The sequence below is a fragment of the Rhododendron vialii genome, chromosome 12a, assembly GCF_030253575.1.
Source record: "Rhododendron vialii isolate Sample 1 chromosome 12a, ASM3025357v1".
NCBI lineage: Eukaryota > Viridiplantae > Streptophyta > Magnoliopsida > Ericales > Ericaceae > Rhododendron > Rhododendron vialii.
Window position 1 is genome coordinate 14,564,007 of NC_080568.1, and position 21,790 is coordinate 14,585,796.

General features: G+C 39.2%; 1 long non-coding RNA gene across 1 annotated transcript; it reads right to left on the bottom strand.

Moving 5' to 3' along the window:
- Nucleotides 1-12,676: 12,676 nt before the first annotated feature.
- Nucleotides 12,677-21,058, bottom strand: LOC131311344 (uncharacterized). The gene is made up of 3 exons (XR_009195476.1): nt 20,826-21,058; nt 17,870-17,952; nt 12,677-12,893 (listed from the first exon to the last, which is right to left on the bottom strand). It is a non-coding gene; the product is annotated as an uncharacterized LOC131311344 (long non-coding RNA).
- Between the last annotated feature and the right edge of the window lie 732 nt (nt 21,059-21,790).

Consider the following 21,790-nt stretch of genomic DNA (forward strand, 5'->3'; position numbering starts at 1 on the left):
ATTCATAATGTAAACACAATCTAAGTGTTTTCGCTAGTACGATATGGGATTGTTTGCTTGGGAGGATTGAAGATGGGATTGGATTAGGAGAAAACATATGGATTCCACCTTGCAAGGGATTGCCCCCAAATTCCATCGGGTAAACCAAGAAGGGGATTGAAATTGAATTATGGTAGGAAATAATTGGGACCAATAATCCTTGGTATGACTAACTAATCACTATTGTATCCCACCTTCCTCCTAGGATTAATGATCCTAGGACTAAGTTCGGATTATCTTACCACTTCGATCCAACAGCCAATATTACTTCTCAACATCTTATCCCATCATCCACAAACGCAGTTCAAAGCTAAATATTATCTCCATCCTTATTCACCTGAGATAAAATTTAAAAAAGAAAAAGACAATGTATAGACCCCATAGTATTAGCTAATCCCATGGTATTCACTTATCCCCCATTTTCCAAAGCCATCAAAACAAACAGGCCCTAGGTTAATCGCGACTGCTCTGTTTACTTTGTGGCTACTTATAGATTTTGTTTAGCTTTGGAACTGTGATGTGTCTGTAACATATTTTAGTGCAATCTCTAGTCTTGACAGTTTCTGGTGTACTTGACACCCGGCTTGCATTTTGGTGTATTTCTATCGAAACTCTCGTATTATGTGGAAAAATGAAAGCACGCAAACACAAAAATCCTACTAAAATATACAGGATGATTTCATCTATCCCAGAAAATTAGTCGTTTGATAAGATGTTTGCTCATTGCTGATGACCTGCCTCTTGTTTTCATCAATCTGCATTGCCATTCGAACATTCCAAGTCTTATACGAGGCTCCAACACCATTAACATCCCATTATGATGCACACACAAGTATTGTTCTTAAATCTTGATACTTTAACATCATCTGGAAAGGTGATGTCGTATTAATCTCTTTCTTCATCCAACTCAAAGTTGCCTCTCGAGAACAAAGTGCTGGAGATGAATGGTTTCAAGTCGGTGATTTAATAATCCAGTGCTGCAAGGAAACACATCATAACAAGTCAATATACTTGAAATGTGCAACAGAGAGCTATTTGGAAGAGTTCAGTCTTTCCCAGGATTCCAGATAATCCTTCCACGAATTTGATGCGGTAATAATGAGGGAATCAAAACTACCAATCTTTTGAGAAATTTGAGGCTTCCCTTGGTATCTTTCAAAATTTCCTGCACAGACAATTTTCAACTGCTTTCTGGGGATGTAGTCCTTATTTTGTTTCTCTTTGAATAAATGGGTACCCCTTTTGCACGGTTTCAAAATTTAATGACATTTGCACTACTTAATCAATAAAAATCACTAGGAGAGAAAAAAATGTTAATACAAATGTGATGTACCTTGCTCTGGAGCTCCTCCAACTTAACATCAATATGGGAAAGATTTAAAGTAGAACCACATATGATTTCTTCAAGGTGTAGTGCATACTTCACGAGACCTCTCAGGAGGTGGAGGATCAACTCATTGAAATCCTTCTTGAAAGTCATAGACTTCTTGAAGCTCTGCAAAAGAATACCCAATAATGAACTGATCGAGAATTTGCAAGGTTTATAATCCCCTTCATGTCCTCCTCTTTAATTGCATAAAATCCACATTAGAACGTTTAGGCAACCAATAAGAACTTACAGAACAATAATGCTCACCTAGAATGATAATTTTAGTACCAAGCAAGGAAACTCTGAAGAATCAGAAATAAAATGTATTCCAAACCAAGTATGTAGATTTTAAAGTTTTCTGAGAAAAATACTGAAGCTCAAAACTCTCGAAGAGGGATTTAACTCCACAACGGTATGACCACAACAAGTAACATCATTATTGAATGTTGAAACCTCGCCAACCAATAGTAGAAAAGGGAGTATGACACCACAAACAAACAAAAATCCAGCAAGTAAACATCAAATTTGAGAAAATGGTCCACACAGAATATAGTCTAAAGAACACCAGAAATGAGATAGTAGGTTCATAAAAGAATGATCCATTGCAAGATCTTTTAGTACATTTTGCAAGGCTTTCTAGACCCCAAATTTCTGTGTTGAAATGAACGAGTCAAGCAGGACATGTATTACCATGTCAACGTTTACTTTAGTAACATGCTGCCTAAGGTGGATCCTTGCATGTGCTTCAGACATCCGACTCATAGATTCTATGTGCCTGACCGCAATAGGAACTCCATGCCCATGCTACCAACATATAAATCATGCAATATAAAATTTGACAATAATTGAATAATCATTAGAACCCAAAAAAGTGGAAGGGAATTGAACCAAAGATTCTCTCCGTAGTTCGGCATAAACTTCTTGGAGCTTGTTCAAGTCAGCATCATGAAAGCTTGGGATTACATCTAACTTGGCGTAAGTTAAGTATTTCTTCAGCAAATCTTGAGGGAGTCTCATTATGAGTAAACAATAAATAAGCCAAATATACAAGCATTTTCGAAACAACAGGGTGAAATTAGAAAAGGACTCCAACTGATGTCAGTATCGAGTGGCATGGCAGAGGGGTCAAATTAATCTTGGAAATCGGTTCCGGACTTATCTTCCATGTTAGCACCTTTTGGTTGGGACTTGAAATGACTATCAACTACAAACTTCGCAAGCATCTCGTCCTTGATTGGGTCAACTATGTCTTGCATACAACCAATGTCCACGTATTTGACATGTCCTATTTAATAGGTTCCATAAGTAAATACTTGACGAGAATAATAACCTTAACGACACAAAGGATATCAAAATGTGAAACAATTGGATCTGTCAATACGACATTTTGTGAAAATGTCTTTGATGAATATATCTAGAGAACAGAAGTATTAGTCAGATACTAGAGTAAGATGGAACTACATAAAAAGGAAAAGGTTAAAAAGAAAATTTGTCAAAATGGCATCATATTATGGCTCGTATTTATGGTTTTGCGTACGTTCCACCAATAGGATTTGCAGCAGCAATGACAGAGCACCTAGCTTGGAGAGAAGTGACAATTTCGCCTTTGATATGCTGATACTTTGCTGCTCCATTGCTTCATGGATGCTTACCCTGATTAATGATAACTATTTCCAAAATCAACTGGATGTTTTAGAACACTGAAAACATAGGCACATGTATGAGTATTTATTGACCTATCCTGATCATTCATCTTGTCAAACTCATCAATAAGGCAAATCTCTTTATCAGCAAGTACAAGGGTTCCTCCTTCAAGTGTCCACTCTCGTGTGACTGGGTCCTTGTGAACTGCTGCTATTAGCCCAACAACAGAAGCTCCTTTCCTAGTTGTATAGACAACCCTATGGCCAGTCTTTTCAACATACCTTAGGAAGAATATCAAACAATCAAAACTTGACACATTTAAGAGACCAAGTCACTTCATCTTTGAACTGGGAATTAAGGCTATCTCTTACTTGAGAAACTGAGATTTGGCTATTCTTGGATCACCTAGCAGGAGCACATTTATGTCCCCACGCAACCGATGCTTCTCGTGGACATTTTTCTCTTGACCTCCGAACATCGCAAGAGCTATTGCGATTTTTATATCCTCATGGCCATAGATTGCGGGGGCAATTGACTTGATAATCTGAGGTTTGTTCTTAAATGAAAGTCGTTAAGAGAAATCTGCTAGAGCTGAATATTTAGTGAAAGAACTAAAAAAGTTCTGATTGCACAAAATCATGTTGTAATCGAGAAAGTACTAAGCAAAACCACATTTTCTCTGCTATTTGGATCCTTAGATAACTTTCCAATCTCTTCTTTGTCCTCCTCTGTGAGTTTGTAAGCTAAAAAGAGGTCTTGCTTCTTTGTAACATAGTTTGCCTCAACGACAGTGGCAAACACAGGAAATCCATTTTTTTGTGTTCAAAGACCGGTCAAAGTTGTTTTGTAAATGCTAGTGACCTACTAAAACAATACATGGAACAAAGGAGAGAAAATCAGAAGATAATCACTAACCCAAATAATAACAAAAGAATTATAAATCCAAGTCAGAGCTCTACGATCTCTTCCCCAGGGCGAGCACAGTCAATTAGATCATTGAGGAGTATCATTTCCTTGTATCTTGAAAGTTAATCTGGAGGCACAATTCCCGGGCTCTCTTGGAGAGTAAGTTTCTGGTAATTCCATAAATTGTCTGCAGCAATGTGTGGAAGACAGTCAGAAGTCTTAGTTTGTGTTTTTTCCTCATCAATCAACACTATCTAGAGATAATTTACCTGCTCAATAATGACAGTGAATGGTCCTTTACACTGGCATTTTGGGCACGAACCAACCTTGACCCCGAGTATGAGTTCTAGAAAAATGGTCCAAGAATCATCCCACATTTGCTTAAATCATACTTTACCTACTATAGCTGGGGGAATACTCCGAAGCATCGAGTCACAACCCCCCATACGGATCATGGTGTTGAAATGGATCTTCCTGGAAAGTAAGAAGGACATAAGTGATAGAATTCCTAAAATCCTAACTAACTTATGGACATAAATTGGTATTTTAAAATCCTAACTATTTCCCCACTACCTTATGTTCCATATTTGATCATAAACTGGCAAATTGGTGATGCAGACATAGATCTTTTGATGGATTTGCTTGTACTTTGGATGCAATTCAAAGACAACAATTTTAGCAACTTCTTCCATAACCTCCAGCTCAGATTGAGGTGCATCAGCTAGCCAGATCGCAATGTTAGGGTGGACATATGTGAATTGTTTGTAATCAATCTCTAGACTACACTTATTAGTTACATACCAAAAGTCAGCCAGCAAAGAAAAGCACAAGATCAATCCATTTTGGAAAGTGAGTAAATAACAGAAAATAAGGATGTAAAATGGTAGGATTCTAAAAGTTTCAAAACTAAAAGAAGACGCCTAAAGAGACTTACTGAAGACCATCTCATTTATCTGCCTCACAGACTATATCCTTGTCATTATTTGATTTGTGATATGTTAGTAAAAACTCCTTGAACTTCTTGGCAATGAAGCGGCGCACTTCATCCCCAATAACCCACTCCCTTAAAGTTCCCTGGACACGATACATCTCAAATTCACCTTCTTCATTCATTTCATCCTGTTAGAAGTGTTTATTAGAAAGAGTGGGTTTGTCCCACATCGTCTATCTTATGAATGTGTAACTCTCCCGAGTAATATAAATAAAAGGTATATGTGTAAGGGTTCATTAACACCCTATATACTTTTCCTCATCTCTAATATCATGGTATCAGAGCCAAACTTTAACCCTAATCCTAAACCACCACAATCCTAATACACCACCATCTTAACTTTAATCCTAAACCACCACAACCATAGCCTAAACCCTAGCCTTTGTACATAATCCCTAAAATCACAAAATCCTAGCCCCTGCTTTAACCCTAACCCTAATCCTAGCTCACCAATTACTGTTCATCATCGATATTGTTCATCGCGCACTGTTCACCATCGTTACTGTTCATCGTGCACTGTTTGTCGGTACTATTCATCATTGTTTCAGTGACCATCTTCATGCACTGACATGCATCACCAGGACTTGTTTTATCGTCTTTGCAATTTCCGTTGATGTTTCTCTCGTTCTGGTAACTATTTTTCTATGTTCTTGTCATGTATCTCTGGCATGTGGTGTATTGGTGGTTGTGAAGAATCTGTCATGTTGGGGTTGCTGATATTGGGTACCTATCCAGTCTAGTGACTAGTTCAATGTTAGTATATTAGTTGATTTTGTTGATCAGTTGTTATTGATATTCTGCTTGATTGGTTTTTGTAACAACTCCGATTTTTCATTCAATAAAAATCTCGTTGTTATTCGAAATTTCGTAATTTCTCTTAACTGCTCGATGGTTTTCATATTAATTATTAGCGATTGGTCTTTAAGCAATCGATCGCCTTATCATCTTACTCCTCGACTAGAAACTCTAATTACACTTTAGCCCTCAAGAAACGTTTCTTGACTTTCAAGCTCTACTTAGCAAGCCTAGTTAGCTTCTAACCGGCTTGATGGAGTAACCAAACTAGAAAGTCACCTAGTTACTTTTCCCTAACCATAGATGGACCGTTTTGCCCATCTTGAACCTTTTGAACCCTTTCAAACCCTAGACTAGTAATTGTTTAATTATTTTTCTTTTATTGTTTTGGTTATATTCTTTACCCTTTGGACGATAAATGTTAGGGGAACTATTATCCATTGGTTAACAGAAACCCATTTCTTTATATTAAAAGGATTTTGAAAAGATTTAAACAAAGTACTATGATAGACATTTATAATTATTTTGAAAAGTACTTTTAATTATTTTTTCTAATAAAAGTACCATAGTAAATTTGGTCCATTGGACAATAACCGTTATGGCAATCTTTACCCATTGGACAAAAGCTTTTCCTTTATTATATTTGGCAAAGTACATATATATAAACACATGTGTAAATTTCAAAAGGACATGTAGTCTTTTAAAAGACTTAGTTTAGTATTTAAAATACTCGTACCTTATTATCCTTTGGTTATTAACCGTTAGGGATTTTATTATCCATTGGGTAATAAGCTCATTTTTCAACTAAGTACTTAACCCATTAAACTAATATTTTGTTAAGATTCCCAAGAGTACAAAAGTACATTATTATATTAATTAAAGTACTCGTACCTTTATATTAGTTTAAAGGGTAAATCTTGACCTTAAATCCTTTTAGATTTTAAAGTACCAAAGTACCCTTTTATTTATTTGTATTCTTACAAATTAGTACATACATATATATATATGTATATAGCTAGTACATGAGAGAGAGAGAGAGAGAGAGGAGAGAGGAGAGAGAGAGAGCCGTGAGGGAGAGGGAGAGGAGAGAGGCCGAGAGAGAGAAAGAGGGAGAGGGAGAGAGAGAGAAGGAAGGAAGAAGGAAGGAGAAGAAAGATGGGACTTGTACTTTGATATTCTTCATCTTTTCAAACTTGGAAGATGAATATCTTCCATATCTACCACCATTGTCGTCCTTTGTACCACTTTCAATTGTTTAACCAAGAATCTTGTACCAATGTCTCCTTCTTTCCAACATATCTTTCAAAAATCCCATCCAAGGTATTAAGACTAGCCATGCAAGCCTAGATAGCCCCATGGCCTAACCCATCAAGCTTTCAATCAAGCTTGACAAGTGAAAGAAATCAAAGATGTAGAGAGAGAGAGAGAGAAAGATTCGGTTGAGAGAGGGAGAGGAGGAGCCTTGGCCTATAAATAGCAAGCCATTCCAAGCTTAAACTCACACCTTCAACCATTTCTCTCACTTCTCTCTAGAAATTTCAAGAGTTCTTGCTTCCAAAGTTCTTGTTTTCTTATGTTCTTGAGTGTTCTTGAGAGAAACCACTAAACCACCTTCCAAAACCACTTTTAGATCTTTTAAAGTAGCTTAGTTAAGTTAGAAAGTTGTTTCTAGGAAAAGAAAGTGCATCTCTTTTCCTTTCGAAGCAAACCGACGCCGTTACGCCGCCGAAATCCAAAACCGATGACCGAATCTTCGTAGCCGACCACCGCCAAGAAGAATGGTAGTTATCCTTACCTACTATCCCAAATATAAAGTAGTTTGTATCATAACTCTAAAATAAGTTCAATAGAAAGTAACTTTGATCGTTATGTTTAAAGTAGATAAGGTTATCTTTTGTTGAGAGCATATGAAATGCATGATGTTCGTTGTTGTGATTCAAGCATGTTATGTAGTCTAAAGTTGGATAATCTTGTTGGATTCATTTTGAGATTTATAAATGTTTGTTATGTGGAAAAGTCCTACACCACGGAGTCTATGCATGATAACGTGACACGAAAATCAAGAAAGTAGAGACATGGCACCTAGGGTGTGTTAACGAAGATGAAAATGTGTGTATCCGAGGGAGGAAATATTTTTGAAACTACATAATGACCAGTTTTGGGTGCATTATGTGAGTTATGTGTGTGTATGCCAATGGGAACCCGGCGCGGCGGAACCATTGTGAGGATACTCGGGAGACCGGCGCGGCGGAACCGAGGTTGGGTGTGTGCTTGGTGATCCGCGGTACGGAGCCAATGCGGTTGTATGCCAATAGGAACCCGGCGCGGCGGAACCATTGTGAGGATACTCAGGAGACCGGCGCGGCGGAACCGAGGTTGGGTGAGTTAAAAAGGAGTTTTTGGTAAAAAGGAAAGTGAAGTAAAAACATGGTCTACGATGAGTCTAAATAATGAACAAAACGTTAGTTGAGTAAGGAATGTGATTTACTTGTTGAGATTATATGCATGATCTTAGTAGAATTGTTATTATTATGATCTTTCGTCCATAAGTTAAGGGTTAGAGGGTTTGGATTACTCTATTGAGCGTTTAAGCTCACGGTGTTGCCTTTTTGGTGACCCTGGCCTATTATATTGGTGGTGACACCGGTATAATATGTCAGACTTCATAGATGAACAGGATGAACTTTACACCTTGGAGGCCTTCGGAGTCGAGGAGCTAGCTGTGATGGAAGAACAAGCGGAGCTGTAGTTAGGAACCTTAGTTCCCTTCCGTTTGTAATAAAAGTACTTCTTTTTAAGCTGGTTTGTAATAAAGAGCCTGACTCAGTGTCTTTTTCAATAAAATGTTTTATTTAACGTACCCAAAATTCGGGGCGTTACAGTATTGCTTCAGTAGAATGTTTGAGAAGAAAGATTTCGATTCTGGTACTATTTCTAGCTCTAGTTCTACTCTTGTTGGTAGCTTATCGAGTCGTTCTTGGTCTCGCGAGAGGCGCCTTATTACCTCCACACCATTAAATAGGGGCAATTATGTTCTTTGGGCTAAAGCTATTGAGGTGTATTATATGGGTCAGTTTAAGGACTCTTATTTGACTGATGAGCCTCCTGCTACTGCTGAACCCACATATAGGGCATGGAAAGCTGTTGATGCCCGTGTTCGTTAAGAGTTATGAAATAGTATGATGGAACAGATTGCAAGTACGTTGATGTTCTGTGATACAACTACAGAGGTGTGGACGCAGGCAAAGGAGTTGTATTCAGGTGTCGATAATCTCCGTCGCATATATGATCTTCATCATTCTTTCTTTAATATATCTCAAGGTAATGATTCTTTTGAGGATTATTATGCTAAGTTTCGACGCATTTGTAATGAATTGGATATATGTGAGCCACTTACTGTTGATATTCAGGTTATTCAGTGCTAGCGTGAACGCATGAAGGTTACTCATTTTTTATTCGGTGCATCATCCACTTTTGGCCCTGTGGGTAATCAGATTTTGAGAAATCGTGACTTACCTCTTCTCAGCGAGGTATTCAGTCGTCTCCGGCAGTCATCGTCTATTTTTGCATCGACTTCTGGTCGTTTTGCTTTGTCTTCCACTATTTTTGATAGCTCTATTCTCTCTGTTAGCCATGGTCGTGGTCACGGTCATGATTCTGGGTTTTGTAGTCGTGGCTGCGATTATGGGGTAAGTGGTCGTGGCTGCGATTATGGGGTAAGTGGTCGTGGCTTTGGCGGCCGTGATTCTAGGTTTGGAGGTCGTAGTCATGACTCTGGAGGTCGTAGTTTTGGTCGTGGTCGTGGCTTTGGTGGTCGTGACTCTTGTTTTGATAATCGCGGGGGTCGCATATCAAGGTGAGGTGGCCGCGACCTGATTCAAAATTTCGCACTCATTGTTGAGGAACAAATCATACGGTGGAGTTCTGTTATAATCTTCACGGCTTTCCCCAGGCTCATCAAGCTGCTATCTCTCAGGATACTGAACAGTTTACTCAATCCTGTACCGATAGTGTGGCTATTTCAGCTAAGGAGTACCAGCATTTTTTGTCATTTCAGGCTGTGACAGGATCCTCTACTACTACGCTCGCTCAGACCGGTTCATCCGTTGCTTGTGTTGCCTCTTTTTCTTCCTCTCCTTAGGTTATTGACTCAAGAGCCACAAATCATATGACTAGTATATCTGCTTTCTTTGATCGACAACCAGTTGGTAGAACATCTCATGTTACCTTGGCTGATGGCTCTACCACTGCTGTTATTGGTTTCGGTTCAATTCTTGTCACTTCCTCTTTTACTTTGTAATTTGTATTACATGTTCCTCGTTTTCCGTTTAATATTATGTCTGTGAGCCGCATTACAAAATCTTTAAATTGTTCCATCTCATTTCTTCCTCATGGCTGTGTTTTTCAGGATCTCAAGACGGGGAGGAAGATTGGTGGGGGCATTGAGGTAGGTGGCCTATATTACTTAAGTGTTCCTCAGCCTGTAGCTCTTCAGACATCAGAGTCTCCATACCAACAGCACTATCGTCTTGGTCATCCCTCTCTTCAGAGTTTGAAGCATCTTGTGGCCACCTGTCGTTCAATTAATAAGTTGGTTTGTGAGGTCTTTGAGTTTAGTAAACATCGTAGAGTCACTTTTTTATCTAAGGTTAAGCATCGTGCGTCGCGTCCTTTTCAGTTAGTTCATTTAGACATTTGAGGGCCTATTCATGTGCCTAGTGTTTCTGGTTTTTAGTATTATGTTATTTTTGTGGATGACTTACATATCTTTATCTAATGAAAGAGCGGTCTGAATTGAAATCTATTTTTAAAACTTTTTACATGGAAGTCAAAAATCAGTTTGATACTTGTGTTAAGATATTTCGTTCTGATAATGCCCGTGAATTTTTTCACCTTCTTCTTTCTCAATTTTTCGATGATCATGGCATTATTCACCAATAGTTGTGTTCTCGGACTCCACAACAAAATGGAGTTGTTGAGCGAAAGATTCAGCACTTGACTGAGGTTATGCTTGTCTTATTATTTCAAATGCAGGTTCCTACGTCATATTGGAGTGACGCCTTTCTCACTGCATGTTATCTAATCAACCGTATACCCTCTACGGTCTTAGATGGTCAAGTTCCCTATACGGTCTTATTTTTCGGTCGGCCTTTTTACTCTTTACTCCCTCAGGTTTTTGGGTGTACCCGTTATGTTCATGATCTTGATCCTGATAGGAGTAAATTTGATCCTCGATCTTTTAGGTGTATCGTTTTGGGATACTCACACACCAGAAAGGCTATCGATGTTACTCTTCTACTTTACGTCGTCACTTTGTTTGTGCTGATATCACGTTCAATGAGTCATTGCCATATTACTCGGACCCTGTTACTACCAATGATCTTCTTACACGCGAGTCTGTGTTACCTATGGTTGTTCCTACTGGCACTGTTCCACCCCAACCTTTGCAGGTATATGTTTGTTATTTCCAAGCATCCACATTGCCTCCGCCTCTAGCACAAACCCCGCCTCTAGCACCACCTTCGCCTGTAGAAATATTCCAATTTGCCGATCTTTGTGTGCCCATGCCTCCATCTTCTTCCCCGTTGCCGGATCCACCTGCTCCTCGATATCCGACTCGTGAGAATCGTCGTCCACTGGTAAAATATGGTTTTTCTAATCTCTCAAGCACTTCTCATCCTATTTCTCAGTTTATTTCTTATACTCATCTCTCTCCATCCCTTTGTGCTTTCACTACTATTGTTTCTTTCATTTTTGTTCCTAAAACTATTCAGGAGGCATTATCTCGGTCTGAGTGGCGGACAGCTATGGCAGATGAAATGTCTGCTCTTCATACTAATGACACATGGGAGTTGGTTACTCTTCCTGCTGGGAGATCTACTGTTGGCTGTCGTTGGGTCTATACTGTCAAGTATCTTCTTGATGGCACTGTTGAGCATCACAAAGCTCGCCTGGTTACTAAAGGCTACACCCAGACTTATGGTGTTGATTATTCCGAAACGTTCTTTCCTATTGCCAAGTTTGGCTCTGTGCGGATTCTTATTTCTTTTGTCGCCACTCTTGGTTGGCCGTTGTATCAGCTTGATGTCAAAAATGCCTTTTCTCCATGGTGATCTCCAGGAGGAAGTCTATATGGAGCAACCACCTGGGTTTGTTGCTCAAGGAGAGCATCATAAGGTATGTCGTCTTCACAAGGCACTTAATGGACTTAAGCAATCTCCTCGAGCGTGGTTTGACAAGTTTAGTGAGGCTATTTTGAGGTTTGGCATGCATCGAAGTCAATCAGATCATTCTGTATTTTCTCTTATGTCGGCTCGAGGGAAAGTATTGCTCATTGTCTATGTAGATGACATTATTATTACTAGAGATGATCAGAAAGGGATTGGTGAGTTGAAATAGGTCTTACATAGTCAGTTTCACACTAAAGACTTGGGTTAGATACAATATTTCTTGGGTATTGAGGTAGCAAGGTCCAAGGATGGGATTAGGTTGTCCCAGAGGAAATATGCGTTGGATATTCTAGAGGAGACAGGTTTGATGGGAGCCAAACCTGTGGAGACTCTGATGGATCCTAATGTCAAACTTTGCGTTGATCAGGGGGTGGAATTTCCTCATCCAGACCAATATCATCTCTTGGTTGGTAAGTTGAATTATCTTACCAATACATGTCCTGATATCTCATTTGCTATTAGTATGGTGAGTCAGTTTATGTCTGCTCCTCGTCTTCCACATTGGGAAGCTTGTATTTGTATTGTGAATGTCACGCCCTCGATTTTCAACTAAAATAATAATATATTTTCTATAAACAAAAAAATCTTTTTCCTCAACTATATTTGCCATTAAATGTCAAACCAATCCAAACAAAGAATCACAGCCTCTTCTTCTTCTTCTCTCTAAATTTTTTTTTTTTTTTACATAAAGTCTCCCAAACGTATTCCATAAAAAGGGCTTCACAACAATCAAAGAGAGGAGTTTATACCTAGCTTTACATATGTTCTAACCAACAGATACAACCTTCAATTGTGAGTAAAGTACACAACATGAATTTGACTAGATGATAAAACACCTCCTTAATGATTCCAATGAAGCTCCCAAGAGACGTCTCAATATGCACTCCATGCAATCCAAGCTAAGTGCCATGACGAGTACCTGAAAGGATAGGGTGAGCTACACTAGCTCGTAGAGATGTCCATACCTAAATTGCATGCAGAAGTGAAGACAGATCACAAGGGAAAACATTTTCCAAAAACGTACTTGTTTTGTCAAATGTGAAGCTCAAAATGTCATACTCACGCTGGAAAATATTTAACTCCATTTCTCAAACACCAACACTCTCACCCACACACACACCAATATTCTTAAAAATCTCAGCTTACCGCTACGGCATTACCCAACCCAATCCCTGCACTTTCATTTCCATTTCAAAGACCTAAAGATTAGTCTGAGTTCTTTAACAAAATGTTTTCACTTCCTTTTCTCATACAACCAACCAACCTCTCACCAAAAATATACACACTAGGCATGTAGAGCTAGAACCTAAGGTAAGCAATGACAAGTCGAACAATACCGCACCTCAACAACAAGGAAAACTCATCCGTCAATCCCAAATCAAACTTCAAATCTCAACATCTAGCAAAACTCCTCCACATTAAGATTTCCCTTATAAGTCTGACAAGCAAATACCATACATGAAACTCTCACAATGCATCACACCACGAGGTACCACTTATACATTCACACAGAACTGCCCATCACACATCAGGAGAACAAGCCACAAGGATTTGGCGGTCTAAAGGGAAAAATAAAAGAAAGCATGTATTGACACATTAGACGTTCCAAGTTACCAACTCAAACTGACATTTTCAATCTTAGTTTGATCATAAATAATAACAAGATTCTCCGTTTCACCATGTCACGCGTTTCGAGTTTATTTCCGGGCACTAAGGACCCCATGCGTCCTATGTTCATTTCGGCATCACACCTTTCGGTAGATCCGTGGCTTTCTTGTGCCCTTCCGGGCACTAGGGACCCCCGTGCGTCCACTAAAATTCTTTCGTTCAATTCCGGGCTTTTGGGACCCCCGTGCGTCCACTAAAATCCTTTTGATTCAATTCCGGGCTTTTGGGACCCCCGTGCGTCCACTAAAATCCTTTGAATCAATTCCGGGCTTTTAGGACCCCCGTGCATCCACTAAAATCCTTTGGATCAATTCCGGGCTTTTAGGACCCCCGTGCGTCCACTAAAATCCTTTCGATTCAATTCCGGGCTTTTAGGACCCCCGTGCGTCCACTAAAATCCTTTGGATCAATTCCGGGCTTTTAGGACCCCCGTGCGTCCACTAAAATCCTTTCGATTCAATTCCGGGCTTTTAGGACCCCCGGACCCCCGTGCGTCCACTAAAATCCTTTCGATTCAATTCCGGGCTTTTAGGACCCCCGTGCGTCCACTAAAATCCTTTGAATCAATTCCGGGCTTTTAGGACCCCCGTGCGTCCACTAAAATCCTTTCGATTCAATTCCGGGCTTTTAGGACCCCCGTGCGTCCACTAAAATCCTTTCATTCAGTTCCGGGCTTTAAGGAGCCCCGTGCGTCCACTAAAATCCTTTCGATTCACATCTCATATTACCACCTAAAGGACCCCCTTTGTGACATCTCCATTAAGAGTCTAATTTGCAAATACTTATAAAGATCCTCATCTTTGTAGTACCCATCAGTGCTTAACAACCATGCACTCATGCCAAGTGATTCACCAAATCCTGTTTAATTCACTGCAAGTATCCCGCAAGCCCACAGACTCAATCTCATGGAAAGACATCGAATAATTTACACATCGCGTCAAACATTCTACAACTTAATTTATCATCGATCATATCATCCATCTAATCCATTTTCTATTCCAATCGTTTACAAGTATTTTAACCCTTATGCTCACTAATTCTCATATCCCAATAATTAATCATCTAGATCAACTCATCATATCCCCACATATCCAATAGGTGAAATTAATCATTCACACTTGAAGTTCTGACTATATCCGATCAAATAACATAAATTTAAGAACGACATTTAAACCATTGAAAAGTAGGCTTCTCCTTTGAATCCATAGATCATACATCAAAAACGGAGTTCGGGTAACTTAACTACGGCCTTTCAATTATAGCTCCAACATAACAGTAAAAACTGGTACAAAGGCAGAATTTAGGTCAACTTCGGATGCAAATCTGTTATCGTTCGGACATACACATGATGCATGGGATGTATCGTTGGAAAGCTCTATGTGTCTAGTTTCTACCAAAACAAACGGTGTGTCCTGTCGAGTCCCGAGCTAGGAGTTATGGCCATTTTACCTAAGTCCGCCAGTGCTGTCAGATTCTACGCGGGAATAAGTAAAATTGATTGAAAAATCATAACTCTTTCATCTTAAACCCAAAAATAGTGAAACCAAAGCCAAAAGTTGCACCACGACAAACCCTACACTCAGTAAAAATCCCAGGTTCAGAAACGAGAGGAGATTAACCCAACAATCAAAAGAAAAACAGTTTCGCAACCATTTTCGCACCTATCAGCCAACCCAGCTTTAGAAATTCACCAAAAATTGTATACTTAACCAAATTAATTGATTCCAACGCAATCTCTTCTTAACTTAAATATGCACCTCCGATCCTGTAAAAGACCCAAAGCCACCCAAAATGTTCATCATGCCCAGAAAATTAAAAGAAGACAGCCACGCACAGGTTCGCGTATCCAGGAAACAGCCGGTATTCAAAAATTCATAACTAATTGTGTGATTATCGGTTTTTCATGATCTTGGTACCGAAATCTTCGTATTGAAACGTACTTTAACTGTTATGAAGGCACCAAAAATTTATTCCTAGCAGAAAGGCTCCAAAAAGACAGATTAGCAGAACCCACGAAATTTTCAGCATACAAGATTTATTCAAGACTCAAAATAGATGATCAAACTTGATTCTCGTACATCCAACTAACGCTTAAACATGTAAAGAAAGGTAGGAGATCCCTACCTCGAGGGTTAGAAGCAAGCCCGAACATGGAGGAAACTTCGAAGTGCTCCGATCGTGAATTTTCTTCGATGGATAGGAAGCTCTCGTCGCGTAGAACAACTTTAGTACTTGGGACTTTTCAAAAGTCTCACTCGCGGTCGATGAAACCGAAGAGAGAAGGTGAGAGAGGTGAGAGCCGAGAGAGACGCCGGAGAAGAAGAAAAGAAAGGAAAGGAAAGGAGAAAAATAATCTCTTGCTCCCCTTTTTTTTTTTTTGACTTATATAGCACAAATAACACTTTCACCCTTTCACTCCTATTGTATCACGTCAACTCCCACAACTTACAAGTCATCTCACATTGACCCAACTCATATCCACATTGTTATACACACTTTGATAATCCAAATACATATTAAACATTTAAAATTTGAGAAAATAATTATGGGTCTCTACATCCTACCCTCCTTAAAGAAATTTCGTCCTCGAAATTTATAACCAAGTTAACAAGTCGTGAAACAACTGAATTACACAACACAACCGTCACAACAAATAGCACAACATCAGGGAAGGTTCAACAAGTTAGCCACCATGAAATCTAGATTCAAGAAATCTACACCGATCACAATAAAATCAAGTCCGAACACTTCCCTCCATTTCATCTCTCGTTATCCACATATCTCTTTCTCTTCCCTTGTAGCTCAAATCCTCACATTAGAACAACTCCATCATGTTTCCTCATAACCAAGCGTTCCTTTCAAGGCTTAATCCTAAGTTCAACATTCTTCAAGGCGTAGCGTCAACATGACATTAAACTCTATCATACTCTCACACGAGTTCTTATTAATCAAATTACATCATCAAACCATGTCATTGCATCGCCAAATTTCAGGAACACATATACCAACTCAATCTCATGAAGGAAAGTATGGCAATTTTAAAGGATTTAATCATTTTGTTTCACTGTTCTTAATTCTCAATAGGATACAAAGACACTTACTTACAGAAGACTAGTAAGCAGAGCGACTTAGACATGCATAGTCTTCACAACAGAATGGTTCCACGTTTAAAAGTATAAAATCGTCAAAGGGATACAAATCTTTAACTATAGCGTCACATGATCTATCCTTATCCAGTTCCACGGCAGAAGGTAAATCATTTTCTTTTATCTTGTTCAAAAAGCTTCTATTCTAGGTATTCAATCTTGAAGTCGCGGTGGCCAGCCGCACTTCAAACTGAATATCCGGAAGTAGATCCTCAAGTCCAAGAAAAATGAGTTTCACATAGCAGTCAACATATCACTTATCATGCACACATTGGATACACTATCAATTCAAGTTTTACCACTTAGGACAACACCAAATAGACACCAAACATAATGGTGCAAAACATAAGCAAATACATAGAGCAAATTTCAATCGATAACTTTCCACAAATATGCATATTCTTAAAACATGCAATTTCCAACTACTACAACAGTTAGAGAAGAGAAACTAGTAAACTACCATCAACCATCACATCGCACAAGATCTAGAAGGCTCACACATACCCAACTCATGGTTCTAGGAAGTCCAAAAGTAATCAAGTTCATTTCAGTCTCGTAACATCTTACACAATTTCTATCCATTTTATCGATCTCAACACAAGTCAACAAGTCTATATAGCCCTACACAAATGCAATTGCAATGCCACATAAACAGGTGAAAGCTATTCAAGTACACACACACCATTCATGCCCCAATGCAACTGCTAGACCCATAAGACTAAGTGCCTCCCCACGGTCCCGAGGTATTCCAAACCTATGCTTTGATACCAAGTTGTCACGCCCTCGATTTTCAACTAAAATAATAATATATTTTCTATAAACAAAAAAATCTTTTTCCTCAACTATATTTGCCATTAAATGTCAAACCAATCCAAACAAAGAATCACAGCCTCTTCTTCTTCTTCTCTCTAAATTTTTTTTTTTTTTTACATAAAGTCTCCCAAACGTATTCCATAAAAAGGGCTTCACAACAATCAAAGAGAGGAGTTTATACCTAGCTTTACATATGTTCTAACCAACAGATACAACCTTCAATTGTGAGTAAAGTACACAACATGAATTTGACTAGATGATAAAACACCTCCTTAATGATTCCAATGAAGCTCCCAAGAGACGTCTCAATATGCACTCCATGCAATCCAAGCTAAGTGCCATGACGAGTACCTGAAAGGATAGGGTGAGCTACACTAGCTCGTAGAGATGTCCATACCTAAATTGCATGCAGAAGTGAAGACAGATCACAAGGGAAAACATTTTCCAAAAACGTACTTGTTTTGTCAAATGTGAAGCTCAAAATGTCATACTCACGCTGGAAAATATTTAACTCCATTTCTCAAACACCAACACTCTCACCCACACACACACCAATATTCTTAAAAATCTCAGCTTACCGCTACGGCATTACCCAACCCAATCCCTGCACTTTCATTTCCATTTCAAAGACCTAAAGATTAGTCTGAGTTCTTTAACAAAATGTTTTCACTTCCTTTTCTCATACAACCAACCAACCTCTCACCAAAAATATACACACTAGGCATGTAGAGCTAGAACCTAAGGTAAGCAATGACAAGTCGAACAATACCGCACCTCAACAACAAGGAAAACTCATCCGTCAATCCCAAATCAAACTTCAAATCTCAACATCTAGCAAAACTCCTCCACATTAAGATTTCCCTTATAAGTCTGACAAGCAAATACCATACATGAAACTCTCACAATGCATCACACCACGAGGTACCACTTATACATTCACACAGAACTGCCCATCACACATCAGGAGAACAAGCCACAAGGATTTGGCGGTCTAAAGGGAAAAATAAAAGAAAGCATGTATTGACACATTAGACGTTCCAAGTTACCAACTCAAACTGACATTTTCAATCTTAGTTTGATCATAAATAATAACAAGATTCTCCGTTTCACCATGTCACGCGTTTCGAGTTTATTTCCGGGCACTAAGGACCCCATGCGTCCTATGTTCATTTCGGCATCACACCTTTCGGTAGATCCGTGGCTTTCTTGTGCCCTTCCGGGCACTAGGGACCCCCGTGCGTCCACTAAAATTCTTTCGTTCAATTCCGGGCTTTTGGGACCCCCGTGCGTCCACTAAAATCCTTTTGATTCAATTCCGGGCTTTTGGGACCCCCGTGCGTCCACTAAAATCCTTTGAATCAATTCCGGGCTTTTAGGACCCCCGTGCATCCACTAAAATCCTTTGGATCAATTCCGGGCTTTTAGGACCCCCGTGCGTCCACTAAAATCCTTTCGATTCAATTCCGGGCTTTTAGGACCCCCGTGCGTCCACTAAAATCCTTTGGATCAATTCCGGGCTTTTAGGACCCCCGTGCGTCCACTAAAATCCTTTCGATTCAATTCCGGGCTTTTAGGACCCCCGGACCCCCGTGCGTCCACTAAAATCCTTTCGATTCAATTCCGGGCTTTTAGGACCCCCGTGCGTCCACTAAAATCCTTTGAATCAATTCCGGGCTTTTAGGACCCCCGTGCGTCCACTAAAATCCTTTCGATTCAATTCCGGGCTTTTAGGACCCCCGTGCGTCCACTAAAATCCTTTCATTCAGTTCCGGGCTTTAAGGAGCCCCGTGCGTCCACTAAAATCCTTTCGATTCACATCTCATATTACCACCTAAAGGACCCCCTTTGTGACATCTCCATTAAGAGTCTAATTTGCAAATACTTATAAAGATCCTCATCTTTGTAGTACCCATCAGTGCTTAACAACCATGCACTCATGCCAAGTGATTCACCAAATCCTGTTTAATTCACTGCAAGTATCCCGCAAGCCCACAGACTCAATCTCATGGAAAGACATCGAATAATTTACACATCGCGTCAAACATTCTACAACTTAATTTATCATCGATCATATCATCCATCTAATCCATTTTCTATTCCAATCGTTTACAAGTATTTTAACCCTTATGCTCACTAATTCTCATATCCCAATAATTAATCATCTAGATCAACTCATCATATCCCCACATATCCAATAGGTGAAATTAATCATTCACACTTGAAGTTCTGACTATATCCGATCAAATAACATAAATTTAAGAACGACATTTAAACCATTGAAAAGTAGGCTTCTCCTTTGAATCCATAGATCATACATCAAAAACGGAGTTCGGGTAACTTAACTACGGCCTTTCAATTATAGCTCCAACATAACAGTAAAAACTGGTACAAAGGCAGAATTTAGGTCAACTTCGGATGCAAATCTGTTATCGTTCGGACATACACATGATGCATGGGATGTATCGTTGGAAAGCTCTATGTGTCTAGTTTCTACCAAAACAAACGGTGTGTCCTGTCGAGTCCCGAGCTAGGAGTTATGGCCATTTTACCTAAGTCCGCCAGTGCTGTCAGATTCTACGCGGGAATAAGTAAAATTGATTGAAAAATCATAACTCTTTCATCTTAAACCCAAAAATAGTGAAACCAAAGCCAAAAGTTGCACCACGACAAACCCTACACTCAGTAAAAATCCCAGGTTCAGAAACGAGAGGAGATTAACCCAACAATCAAAAGAAAAACAGTTTCGCAACCATTTTCGCACCTATCAGCCAACCCAGCTTTAGAAATTCACCAAAAATTGTATACTTAACCAAATTAATTGATTCCAACGCAATCTCTTCTTAACTTAAATATGCACCTCCGATCCTGTAAAAGACCCAAAGCCACCCAAAATGTTCATCATGCCCAGAAAATTAAAAGAAGACAGCCACGCACAGGTTCGCGTATCCAGGAAACAGCCGGTATTCAAAAATTCATAACTAATTGTGTGATTATCGGTTTTTCATGATCTTGGTACCGAAATCTTCGTATTGAAACGTACTTTAACTGTTATGAAGGCACCAAAAATTTATTCCTAGCAGAAAGGCTCCAAAAAGACAGATTAGCAGAACCCACGAAATTTTCAGCATACAAGATTTATTCAAGACTCAAAATAGATGATCAAACTTGATTCTCGTACATCCAACTAACGCTTAAACATGTAAAGAAAGGTAGGAGATCCCTACCTCGAGGGTTAGAAGCAAGCCCGAACATGGAGGAAACTTCGAAGTGCTCCGATCGTGAATTTTCTTCGATGGATAGGAAGCTCTCGTCGCGTAGAACAACTTTAGTACTTGGGACTTTTCAAAAGTCTCACTCGCGGTCGATGAAACCGAAGAGAGAAGGTGAGAGAGGTGAGAGCCGAGAGAGACGCCGGAGAAGAAGAAAAGAAAGGAAAGGAAAGGAGAAAAATAATCTCTTGCTCCCCTTTTTTTTTTTTTGACTTATATAGCACAAATAACACTTTCACCCTTTCACTCCTATTGTATCACGTCAACTCCCACAACTTACAAGTCATCTCACATTGACCCAACTCATATCCACATTGTTATACACACTTTGATAATCCAAATACATATTAAACATTTAAAATTTGAGAAAATAATTATGGGTCTCTACATCCTACCCTCCTTAAAGAAATTTCGTCCTCGAAATTTATAACCAAGTTAACAAGTCGTGAAACAACTGAATTACACAACACAACCGTCACAACAAATAGCACAACATCAGGGAAGGTTCAACAAGTTAGCCACCATGAAATCTAGATTCAAGAAATCTACACCGATCACAATAAAATCAAGTCCGAACACTTCCCTCCATTTCATCTCTCGTTATCCACATATCTCTTTCTCTTCCCTTGTAGCTCAAATCCTCACATTAGAACAACTCCATCATGTTTCCTCATAACCAAGCGTTCCTTTCAAGGCTTAATCCTAAGTTCAACATTCTTCAAGGCGTAGCGTCAACATGACATTAAACTCTATCATACTCTCACACGAGTTCTTATTAATCAAATTACATCATCAAACCATGTCATTGCATCGCCAAATTTCAGGAACACATATACCAACTCAATCTCATGAAGGAAAGTATGGCAATTTTAAAGGATTTAATCATTTTGTTTCACTGTTCTTAATTCTCAATAGGATAC